General features: G+C 49.3%; 1 protein-coding gene across 3 annotated transcripts in view; it reads left to right on the top strand.

Annotated features, from left to right (window-relative positions):
* Positions 1–9,152: 9,152 nt before the first annotated feature.
* Positions 9,153–11,479, top strand: part of ZNF592 (zinc finger protein 592) — a 393,935-nt gene continuing 391,608 nt past the window's right edge. Inside the window, exon 1 of one of the 3 annotated variants that reach the window (XM_085644054.1) lies at positions 9,153–9,304. The gene's annotated coding sequence lies outside the window, so the exon portion shown is untranslated. Of the gene's footprint in view, positions 9,305–9,401; positions 9,642–11,479 lie in introns of those variants that run through there. The other 2 variants (XM_085644056.1, XM_085644055.1) reach the window with 2 other exon arrangements.

Here is an 11,479-nt window from a genome sequence, read left to right as displayed (position 1 = left end):
GGACCTGAAGAAGGAATTGAGAAAGACTCTGGACAGGCAGGTAATGTCCCTGAGGGAGATCGCTCGTCTGGTGGGCCTTTTCGCATACTCCATACAAGCGATCTTCCCGGGCCCTCGACACTATCGCGCTTTACAACGCTTAAAGACCAGACACCTCCAGAAGGGCCTCTCCTATTCAGACCTTGTCCCACTCACGGAGGAAGCCCGAGTAGAAATCCAATGGTGGTTGACCCATGTGGAGGCATGGAACGGTCGGGCGATCTTCGGATCTCACCCCGAGGTGATCATAGAATCGGATGCCAGCAGGTCGGGCTGGGGAGCCCGCTGCGGGGAAGTCACGACGGGGGCAGATGGTCTTGCCAGGAGTTGGAGCTTCATATCAATTGTCTCGAGCTGCTGGCGGGCTCGCTTGCGGTTCGCACCCTCTCCCTCAGGAAGATTTCATGCTGTATTCTGTTGAGAATGGACAACATTTTAGCTGTACGCTATATCAACAAGCTGAGGGGTACCAGGTCCCCGATGTTGGCGGAGACAGCCAAAGACTTTTGGCATTATTGCCTAGCGCATCAGATATCGGTAATTGCGGAATACCTTCCAGGGCGAGACAATGCGGTAGCGGATTGGCAATAACGCCACTTGAAGGATTACAGCGATTGGAAACTCCATCCATCTCTGTTCCATCAGATCCAAGCGCTGTGGGGCCCCTTCCACACAGATCTTTTTGCCTCCAGACTGAATTGTCAGTTGGAAGCGTTCTTCAGCTGGAGGCCGGATCCCTTGGCGAGAGCAACGGATGCATTCACTCAGGATTGGTCCCTGAACCTTCAGTACGCGTTTCCCCCCTTTGTTCTGATTCCCAGGGTGGCGAATCAAGTTTCTTGGCAGGGAGCGGAGATTGTGCTGATTACTCCAATTTGGAAATCGCAGCCGTGGTTCCCAGTTCTCCTAGAGATGGCGTGCGACTGCCCGCTCCGCCTCCCTTGCTTCCCTCAGATACTCGAGGACCCTCAGGGAGAGCTCCATCCGCTAGTTCTAGCAGAGCAACTGTCCCTGATGGCCTGGAGGCTTTCCAGCAACAGTGGTCGTTGCCAGGAATTTCGGAGCAAGCTTCCACCTTTATTCAACAAGCTTGGGCCCCTTCTACCAGAAAGAGATGCGGATCGGCCTGGAAGGCCTGGTGGGTTGGTGCTTGGAGAGACACCTGGATCCCGTGGAAGCGGATCTCTCTCACATATTGAATTTTCCATCTCAAAAGGCCGCCGAAGGTTTATCTTACAGATCAGTGAATAATTTTCGTTCTGCCATTTCAGCAGGGCATTCGCAATTAGATGGCCGGCCGGTCGGCATGCACCCGGTGGTGCATGCCTGGTGTATTCGCGTCTCCAATCCACCTAAGGCTAAGTATACTTCTTTGTGGGATGTTTCAAATGTTTTGACTCTGTTTGATGCATGGCCTAGTAATGAATTATTATCTCATAAACAGTTGTCAGCTAAGCTTGCCATGTTGTTATGTTTGTCTTCATGCCGCAGGGTGTCAGATGTTAAAGTGCTTGATTTGGAGGGTAGGATTTTTTCTCCTGAAGGAGTGTCCTTTCTTATCACTGCTCGCACAAAAACTTTTTCCAGGTCTATAGATTACAATGCGTTTCCTTTGAATGAAAATCTTTGTGTGGACAAATGTCCTAAGGTATATGAGGATTGTACACGATCACTTCGCCCTTCTGGTTGTTCCAGGTTGCTTATTGCCTTACAGAAACTGTTTAAACCGGTGACTTCCGCTACTATTGCCAGATGGCTGAGATTTGTTATGTCAGAAGCAGGCATTGATGTTAATCTGTTTGGTGCACATTCAGTCAGAGGTGCTATGGCCTCCAAGTCATTCATGCTGGGTACCAGTATACAAGATATTATGAAAGCGGCCGACTGGTCTTCCAGCTCTACTTTCAAGCAGTTTTACTATAAACCTGTAGGCGATGTTGCCTCTGTGGTATTACATAAGCGTTAAACTAGCATAATCTGAAGCCTCCGGTCCTGTAATAGAATAAAAAATTAGCTAGCATTCGCGCCAAGAATTATCAATTCTATTAAGGACACGGAGGTGAGGATTATCTCGCCCAGGGACAACTGAATATTGGTGATGATTCATGATGTCATGTTACCCACCCTGATTTATCAGTCGATGACAATGATTACGAGTATGATATTTCTGTTTCAGGCGCTGATCAGAAAGGAGATTAGACCAAATGGTGGTCCTCTGAAGAGTGCATTCCATGATCTTCACTTTCCAGTTCGACGTTTCCTGGGGTTCCAGCCTCTTGCAGCGGTTTGGATGTTTCGCTGTTGGTTATCGGACTTATGCTAATGGACTTGGACTCTGCTCGTTGGGCAAAGAAAGAGGAAGTGTTCCGGGTTGAGGACTGTTATATAGAGCTAGTCTCTATGTTTGTTGTTTTCTTACTATAAGCATTCTGGGAATGTTATGTTATAATGTTATCATGATTCTCATTGGCTGCTGTTGGTTTGCAGTAAATGAAAGAGAAGCATAATCCTTGCCTCTGTGTCCTTAATAGAATTGAAAATTCTTGGCGCGAATGCTAGCTAATTTTTTATTCTTGTTCTGTTTTGTCACTGTAGATTGTTTTCCCAAAGTTAAAGGCCTGTGATGTCGTGACCCTGACGCGATATGCTGGGGCGTACGCGTCTGGTCACGTGTGTATGTCGAATAAAAGACAGTCATGTACGCACGTACGCCAGAACGGCTGCGGCGGCGGACTAAGCAACATAAGCACCGTGTCCCCGTGTGTCATTTCCCGCGCAGGCCCGCGTCAGCATTATCGAGCGGCAAGCGCTTACCCCCGGGACCCCAAGGACACCACATAAACTGGCGACGAGGGTGGGCGTGCCCTTGCCGATGTGTTGTACGCGGGTGTGGCGGCCGCGAGTGTCCCGTCTCTCGCGGTGCTCGTGCCCCTGCGCAGCGTCGCTGCCCGTCATTGCCGCCTCCGGTGCGGAGCTGGAACCCGACAGTGCATCGGGCTGCTCGGCGTCGCCCTGAGCGCGCATAAACGCGCGGAGGTGGGGCTGCTAGCGCGCACCACGTGGCTGTGGCCTGGAAGTGGATCGGAGCGCATTGGAGCGTTCCCACGAAGCGACTGCCTGGAGCTTGCTGCCACGTGCCCTGGGGGAGACCTCATCCACGCGAGTGCATTCCTGAGCACTAGAATAGGCGTGTGTCGAAGGGAGAGCACCGATCCAGCAGGAGTGTTCGTGAGTAATAGCAACGGTGTGCCTGGGGCCCAAGGAGGGAATGCAAGTCACGCATAGCCTGGAAAAGGGACTCACAGCCGCCCCTCTACAATAAGTCATCAGGTTCCCTGGAGAGGGGAGTGTCAGAGGGGGAAGCACACCCAAATCACCAGCAGGTCTCGCCTGCCAGAGGCAACACACGCAAGCCATGACTAACATACCACCAATCGAACCATTCACAGTGGAGGGGTCACCGTCGGCAGTGGCGGCCAGATGGAAGGATTGGGAGGACAGAGTGCACATATTTTTTGAAGCCACCAAAGTCCATAGAGACCAAAAACGAGCAATGATCATCCACCTAGGGGGTAAGGACATTCACAATATTGTCGAGACGCTCGCAGAAGCTACTCCCAAAACGCACATAACGCTGATAGCTGCACTAAATGAACATTTTGAACCGATGGCGAACCGCGACTATGAGCGATTCATATTCCGACAAGCGCGCCAACTTCCAGAAGAGTCTTTGGATAAGTTTCATGCCCGCCTCAAAAACTTAGCAACCACATGTGGTTTTCGAGACGAAACAGAAGAAATAAGAGGGCAAATAATCCAGGGGTGCACGTCAGACAAGTTGCGAGAGCGGATACTGGAGGAATCTGGCAAACCGCTGGCAGAGATACTGAAGATGGGTCGGACCAAAGAACTGTCGAAAGCGCGCGCTGCGCACATGGAAGCGGCACTTCAAGCGCCGGTGAAGATTGAACCCGTCAACATGGTGTCGGCAAGGCCCAAGCAGAAATGAGGCAAGAAAGGGGCGGGAGCCACCGCTCCGGAACAACCAAAGTCATGCGGATACTGCGGGGGTCTGCAACATGCCGCGGCGGAGTGTCCGGCACGAGGGAAGAGATGCTCGGGTGCGGTCGCTTCAATCACTTCGAAAAGGTGTGTCGGTCGAAAAGATACCGCAAGCTCCGCCCGGCAGTAAACGCTGTTGATGAAAGAGAGCCGGCAACCAGCGACATGGATGACGATGATGAGGAGGAGAGAGTGGTGCACAAAATTCATATGACAGGCACCGCGACGCGCAAAGCACGACGTCTCCCGCAATGCAACGTCCGCGTGGGGTCGCAAGAGATCACCGCAGTCGTGGACACCGGAGCCAGTATCAACATTATGGCCGCCACCCTACACAGCACAATGCACCCGAAGCCAGTTCTACACCCGTCAACGATAACAGTGTTTGCGTATGGCCAAGAGGCACCATTGAGAGTGCGGGGAAGGTTCAAGACAGTCATCTCTCTCGGAACACGGTCGATCACGTCAAACATCTACGTCACGGAGGATGGCCAGGGCATGCTCCTGGGATGCCGGGCAGCGGAGGATCTAGGAGTAGTGACTTTCGCATTCAGGGTGCACCAAGACTCCATGCACCACATCTTAGAAGAGTTTGAAGAGGTGTTCCAAGGGATCGGCAAGTTTCGCGGAAAGGAAATCCACCTCCATATAGACTCAACAGTCCAACCGGTAGCCTTACGACACCGGCGAATAGCGTTCCACCTCAGGCCCCTGGTGGAGGAGGAGCTGAAAAAGCTTGAAGCGGCCGGAATAATCGAGAAGGTATTGGGACCCACCCCCTGGGTGTCTCCCATAGTGGTGGCGAGGAAGCCTAAACAGCCAGGCGCGGTAAGGATATGTGTTGATATGCGACTCCCCAATGTCGCGATCAAGAGGGAGCGCCACATCACTCCCACCATCGACGACCTCATCGGGGAGATGGGGGGCGCCAGGTGGTTCTCGAAATTGGATCTCCGGTCGGGGTACCTCCAACTGGTACTAGACGAAGCCTCCCGAAACATTACAACATTTTTGACACATGTAGGACTCAGGCGATACACACGGTTAAGCTTCGGAGTGTCGAATGCCGCCGAGGTATTCCAAAACGTAATACAGGAACTCATCGCTGGAATCCCGGGGGCAATCAATGTCAGCGATGACATTATGGTCTATGCGAAGACAGTCCAGGAACACAATGAGCGACTGCTTCAAGTGCTGCGTCGGATTCGAGACGCCGGCCTCACGTTGCATTGAGAAAAGTGTGAGTTCCTGTGCAACAAGTTACAGTTCTTTGGGCACACCTTCTCTGCGGAGGAAGTAAACCCTGATCCCGAGAAGGTGAAGGACATCAAAGAAGCAGCCGCTCCCACAAATATTACTGAAGTTCGAAGCTTCCTAGGAATGGTCAACTACTGTGGAAGATTCATCCAAGACTTGGCCAATTTGACAGCCCCCCTGCGAGAACTGACAAAAGAGTCCACTCCGTGGACGTGGGGCAGCGAGCAAGCCCGGGCTTTCGAAAAATCAAGGAGGCGCTCTCCGAAGCAACGACACTCGCATTCTTTGACCCTGCTAAGCTCACTTTGATTGCCATGGATGCTGGTCTGGTAGGACTGGGTGCTGTTCTCCTCCAACGGAAGACGCCTCAAGATGAATGGGCTCCGGTGGCATTCGCAAGCTGGTCACTTACAGACACGGAGCAACGGTACTCCCAGATAGAGAAGGAGGCCATTGCAATTCACTGGGGTTGTCACCATTTTCATCTGTACGTGTATGGAAAACCGTTCGTGGTAACAACCGACCACAAGCCTTTGGTCTCACTATTCTCGGGGACCTCTACAAAACCACCACCAAGAATTGAGAAGTGGATGCTTCAATTGCAAAATTACAATTACAAGATAGAATACCAACCCGGGGTACGGAACCCAACTGATTACCTCTCCCGCCATCCTCGGAGAGCTACTCCCCAAGAGATGGAAGAAGCCGCTGACACAGAGGAGTATGTGAGATGTGTCACTGCTCGATCATGTCCCATACCCATCTCCATGGCCAGCCGTCCAGAACAACAACTGGAACCGAGCAAAGGAAGAATGGAGGAGCCTGACACCCATGGCACGACGGATAATGGACAGCTTATACCATGTAAGGGATGAGCGGACTGAGGACAACACGGGGTGCCTGCTGAGGGGACATAGACTTGTCATCCCGATGTCACTAACTCAGCGAATGGTAGACTTAGCCCATGTAGGCCGTCAAGGCATGGTAAAGACCAAATCGAGACTTCGTACAAAGGTCTGGTCCCCACTCATGGATGACCTCGTAGAAGCCACTGTTCGTGCTTGCCACCCATGTCAAGTTACTGGGGAAGCACCCAGGCCAGCTCCCATTGTCATGGAGCCTCAGCCAAGAGTTCCGTGGTCCCAAATAAGTGTGGACTTTGGCAGCCTGCCGGATGGGCGCCACACTCTAGTGGCAATTGACGATCACTCGAAATATCCTGAGGTTGAGATATTGTCGGCACTCAGCGCCAGTGAAGTAATCCCCAAGCTAGAAAAAATCATGGCCACACATGGACTAGTGAGAGAGATCAGGACGGACAATGGGTCCCCTTTCCAGAGCAAGGAGGTCGCCACGTAGCTGCAAACTTTGGGCATACGTCACCGGAGAATCACGCCCCGCTGGCCGCAGGCGAACGGGGAAGCAGAAAGGTTCATGAGGACCCTTAATAAAGTAATCTGCATAGCTCACGACAAGAACTAATCAGTAGAGCTGGCCATTTTCACTTTCCTTCGGAGTTACCGCCAGACGCCTCACTCCACCACTGGAGCCGCTCCGGCACACCTGCTGATGGGAAGAGTGGTCACGGACACGATACCGTACCACCCGGAGTGGAGACCTGAGGCCCCGGATGACAGTGCCATTGATACCCGACGCCGGAGGGCCCATGCGCATGCCGATACCCAACGGAGAGCGGCGGTACCGGACATTGCCCCAGGTGATGTTGTGCTCATAAAGAATAGAACACTCGGAAGCAAGTTCCGGCTGAGGTTTGAAAAAGAGCCCTGGACAGTGGAAGCCGTCAAAGGAACTTGTATCACTGCCACTTGGAGGGGAGAGAGAATCACCCGGAACGTGTCATACTTCAAAAGGATCAAGTCGTCACAAGGAACTGGGGGCCCGGAACAGGGGGATCCCTGCGATAGCCCCGGGGGTGCGGAGAATGCCATGGAGCATGGTGTGTCCACCGACGATGCGTTGGGTAGGGCCACCCCACGGTCCAGTGAGAGTGAAGTTCCGAGGTCAATCCAGCAACCGGAGGTGCCGCTTCTGGGCGAAGGTGCTGATCAACCGGATGGTGAAAGTAGTGCTACCAGAGAAGGGTCGGGTGGCGGCCCAGGAAATACACAGACCCGCGGAGCGTCAAGGTACAACCTCCGGAACAATCCCGAGCCTTCCTGTCGCCTTAAGGACTACCTCACGTAAGACTGTTTTGATTTAATTGCACAGTAATAGTGTGAACAAATGTAAGGTAGTCATGGGATGGAAAGTATCTCATAAGCCAGGAATGTGTCTGAAAACTTTTTTGATTTTCATTTTTGTGTGTTGGGGAGGAATGTGATGTCGTGACCCTGACGCGATACGCCGGGGCGTACGCGTCTGGTCACGTGTGTATGTTGAATAAAAGACAGTCACGTACGCCAGAACGGCTGCGGCGGAGGACTAAGCAACATAAGCACCGTGTCCCCGTGTGTCATTTCCCGCGCAGGCCCCGCGTCAGCATTATCGAGCGGCAAGCGCTTACCCCCGGGACCCCAAGGACACCACACAGGCCTAGCCCTTTCCCCGTGGCTTTGTGTTCAATTTGTGATTTATTTGATAATCTGGATCAGAGACACAACTTATTGGGAGTAGGTATCTCTCTGTGTTGTACAAGGTGTTGATACTACTATAAGTATTCAGATTTTACCTCTGTGACATATCCAGTCTTGAAAAATGATACTGACCCTTCCAGCTCGAAAATGCTGAATTTACCCTACATTTCTCCAAGGCGACAATCTTCGAATATGCCTGGGCCACTTTTTTGCGGGTGTCGAACCTATTTTTGGTCCTAATCCAACCCCGCTTGCCTCTTAGTTCGCTAATGATTTAAAAAGTATCACTTTTAATAAGTACTTCTCAGTACATTGCTATAATGTGAGGTACCAATGTCAAAGCCACCACGTTACAGAAATACACTTTTTCAATTTTGAAGAGACTTATATTTTATCTGACGTTTGCTGTATAATTTACATAGTAAACATTTTGAGGGATCGGCTCGTGCACCGGCTCCACGAGCCCGGCCAGACCCTGGGCTCGGTTCTGGCTCCGCTCGTCTGTCAATTTGTTGTCTCGCCCACCTCTACTAATAGGAGCACTTTTATTTTGGTACCAGGCCCATCTCCTGTCCTAGTACCACGCTGTTCTTCTGCTATTAGCGACCCAGATGTTCGCAACTAAGCCCAGCCAGTAAATATAAAACATAAAGAGGGCTTTGAATGATCCTGAACAGTGGACAACCATCTATAGAGCCTAGCCTATAAAAACACGGGCGGGTCCAACTACTATCAAAATCCTGTGTGCAATTTTTTATTAGCAAGACATCGAAACAGAAAAAAAGTCGCAAATACAAAGCAGTGAAAGTGGTGGCCATCCTAGAAAATGGGCGCATTTCTTTGAATAATAACTAGTTTTCTTTGGAAAAGCTGCCAAACACTATCTTTAAGAAATATAAATCATACAAATTGAATGAGAATTATTACACACAAATGGGTATAAAAAAAGATTAAGTAGAACTGAAATCAATTTTTTTTACTGCTGCAACTTTATCCATGCAATTATATTATGAGGTGCTCGCCCGTCACGGAATGCATTTTTTTATCTGAGAACAAAGTTTTAATTAAATACATCTATATAAATACATATTTGTTTTCAATTGATTATTACCGTCCATTTTTTTCAACTATGGTCGTGGGATTTGAGACTAGGCTTGTTTTGGGCTTCGTTTGGTAGAACTTGCGCTTGTTTTGGGCTTCGTTTCGTGGGGCGATCGTGCTTGCTCTTGGATTTCAGAGGTGGAATCACTGGATCTATAGTTCGGGGCTTGACAACCCCGTCTGTCTGATGAGTCCACACTCATGTGGCACTCGGAAGAATTCAGTGACTTGAATGAATGGAAGTGGTCCTGGTAAGTTGTCCTAGGTAGATATGGTTTCACTTGGCTTAGGTTCGGATCACCTTCTCTTGGCGCGATTTGTCACCGGAGAGCCACCCGGTCCGTGCTTGTTCATGACCGCGTCACCTCCTGCTCCACTTTCGCTACCCCGACCTCCGATTCCCCACTTGTACTTCGGGTCTTTCCCATTGCATCTCACTTACTCTGTGCTGTCAGTTGGTCGAGGTCTTCAGTGCGCGCAGAAAGACCTCCACGTCTTCCTCACCTGGCTGCTAACTCTCCTCCTCAGTTCCTGCGATCTCAGTCTGCTTTCGGGCCTGCTTCGTTGGCCTCTATCACAACGAATGCTGTGAGTATATACATCTGCATTTTCACCTGGTTCGCAGTCATCACTGCTTGGGGATGGGAACTTGGTTGTTGTCCCACAGTTCGGAATGAGATTTGGCATTCATGATTGAAGTCTACTCAAGGGGAGGCAGGCAGAGGCGTTATGGGGCTGGTATTTGCAGAGGGCTTTAATAGTTGGGATGCAATGGCAATAAAGGGACAATAACACTCAGTTGGTGTCTTTTTCTCATGTTGTGTCGTAGTTTACAACTGTATGTGCAAAATATTACACACGTAGATTAAAATCTTCAAATTATCCAGCAGATGATGGATTCTGTTGCAAATGTAATGCATCCACAATTATGTAGAAAACATAGTAGCAATAAAATCCCATAATTCCAGTTTCCGAGCTGGGTAATATTTTATTATGCATGATTAATCAAAACCTTTGCATATACAAAAATAAAATTCCGTTCATTTCATGGTAAAAACACTATATACAGTAGCTTATTTATCGCAGACAATAAAGTTATTAACACAATTGACAAAAGATAGCTGCTGCTGTTATTGTGGCTGTGGCTGAAGGTATTGGAGTCTGGATTTAGTATTAGCCTTAATCTATGAGCGACTCAGGCCAGGTTTTTTAGTCTCTTTGCGGTAATGTCAAGGAATTTGATCAGCCTACAATTTAACTGTACCCGGTCTGGGTGAAAACACAACATTAATGCTTGTCTGCATGATCTGACACCGTATTGTTTGAAGACAGATTTTAATAGGGTGTACCTGATGTCTTTTAACTTATTGCAAATGCATATTATATGAATTGCATCTTCTGGACCACTACTACATAGCCGGCATTGGGCGTTTTCGTCCTTTCTCTCCCAGGGGGGCAAGAATTGATTGAAGGGGCCAGCCCCCAGTCTTAGTCTGAGAAATTTTTCCTTTATAGTAATTTTTAAGCCCACTTTCAGGTAGGGTTGAGGTGTTAGTTTATTGTAGATGTGTAAAACCATCCAGCCGTGTGATCTTTTGGCTAGGGTTTTTTTATCTTCTAATGCGGATAGGGTACGCGTTAACTTTGTAACTGTTTTTTTGAAAATTTGATGGTTGCCCTGGACTTCCCACATTTCTGTTAACCCCAGCTGTTTGATCGCTTCCTGAAGGTATGCGTTTGCAGATGTATTTCTTGGGAGAGAAAGTTCTGTCCAGAGTAACTCGTTCAGGGTTCCTTTGTCATCGTGTTTAATTTTATGCCAGCATTTCACATAGGTTCCCATGCGTTCTAAGGATTGTTTTTGAAGTCCAAATTCTAATCGAATTTGAGCGGGGGAGGACGAGCTGGAAAGATGAAAAATTGAGCGGTATGCCTTAGATATTATATTATCAAGAGTTGCGGCATCTTTTCCTTTTAGCGCTTCACTCCCATAAAATATGGCTGGCTGAAATTTTGCTTGTATGATCCTTAGCAAGGGATCGAATGACAAATCCGGTAGGAGTTTCTTTAGGGGTTTGATTGTTAGATATGTTGTTACCCCCTTTCTCCTCACGGCTTCTAACTGTGGTTTTGCTGAGTTATTTTGGTCCAGTATGACCCCTAGGTATTTATAACTTGCACCTTGGTCCAGGCGATGGCCTTCTAAAAACCAACTAAGATGTTTTCTCTTGTGGTAATTAACCGCCATGGTTTTTGTTTTGTTATAATTTATTTTTAGAGCGTTTTCTTGCGAGAACTGTAAAGTGGCGTTTAGTAGGCGTTGGAGGCCGGCGGGGGTCCTACTTATCAAAACCAAGTCGTCCGCGTATAACAGGCAAGGGAGGGGAACATTTCCTAATTTAGTAGCGTGGCCTATGGTGCAGCTC

This window comes from Triturus cristatus, chromosome 3_1 (genome assembly GCF_964204655.1).
Source record: "Triturus cristatus chromosome 3_1, aTriCri1.1, whole genome shotgun sequence".
Taxonomy (NCBI): Eukaryota; Metazoa; Chordata; class Amphibia; order Caudata; family Salamandridae; genus Triturus; species Triturus cristatus.
This window is presented reverse-complemented; position numbering and strand designations above follow the sequence as displayed.